This window comes from Sinocyclocheilus rhinocerous, unplaced genomic scaffold (assembly GCF_001515625.1).
Source record: "Sinocyclocheilus rhinocerous isolate Xijiao unplaced genomic scaffold, SAMN03320098_v1.1 scaffold431, whole genome shotgun sequence".
Lineage (NCBI taxonomy): Eukaryota > Metazoa > Chordata > Actinopteri > Cypriniformes > Cyprinidae > Sinocyclocheilus > Sinocyclocheilus rhinocerous.
Window position 1 is genome coordinate 454,175 of NW_015624541.1, and position 820 is coordinate 454,994.

An 820-nucleotide genomic window follows, 5' to 3' on the forward strand; every position below is an offset into this window, starting at 1 on the left:
TCGTCGGATCCAGCGGGCAGTGCTCTGCTGGGTTTGGCCCAGGAAGAGCAGGAGATGTCTGAGGAGGGCGAAGAAGTTGAGGCTGAGCCTTCCCAAATCTCCTGCCCTGCGTATAATGAGCTACTGGAGGTTATGGATCGCGCCACGGCGAGGAAGGTGACGCCGCGAGGTTGTCTCGACGAGCGTTATCTGTCTGACCATAGCCCTCCAGCTCAGGTGAGCCTTCCTTTTCTTCCTGATCTCCATACGGAGGTCGAGAAGGAATGGAAGAGGCCGTTTTCCTCACTCATCCATCGGTTCCAGCATACGAGTTATGCCAACATCGAGGGGATGCGCAAAAGCGGCTATGAGAAGATGCCCCCTGTAGAAGAGACGCTGGCCAGCTATCTCTCTATGGGTAAGACATCCTCTCCTAAAACTCCCTCCTTGCCATCTAAGCCCCTTTAGGATACATCGCGCTTAAATGGCAGGGCATACGCAGCAGCAGGTCAGGCTGTCGCTTTTTCCTCACCCATCGGTTCCAGCATACGAGTGATGCCAACATCGAGGGGATGCGCAAAAGCGGCTATGAGAAGATGCCCCCTGTAGAAGAGACGCGGCTAGCTATCTCTCTATGGGTGAGATATCCTCTCTTAAGACTCACTCCTTGCCATCTAAGCCCCTTCAAGATACATCTCGCTTAAATAGCAGGGCATACGCAGCAGCAGGTCAGGCTGTCGCTTCGTTGCACACGATGGCGGTGCATCAGGCTGATCTACTGAAAGACCTGGATAAAGGGGAGGGCCTTTCTCCTGCTGAGGTAGCTGAGTTGCGCCGCACC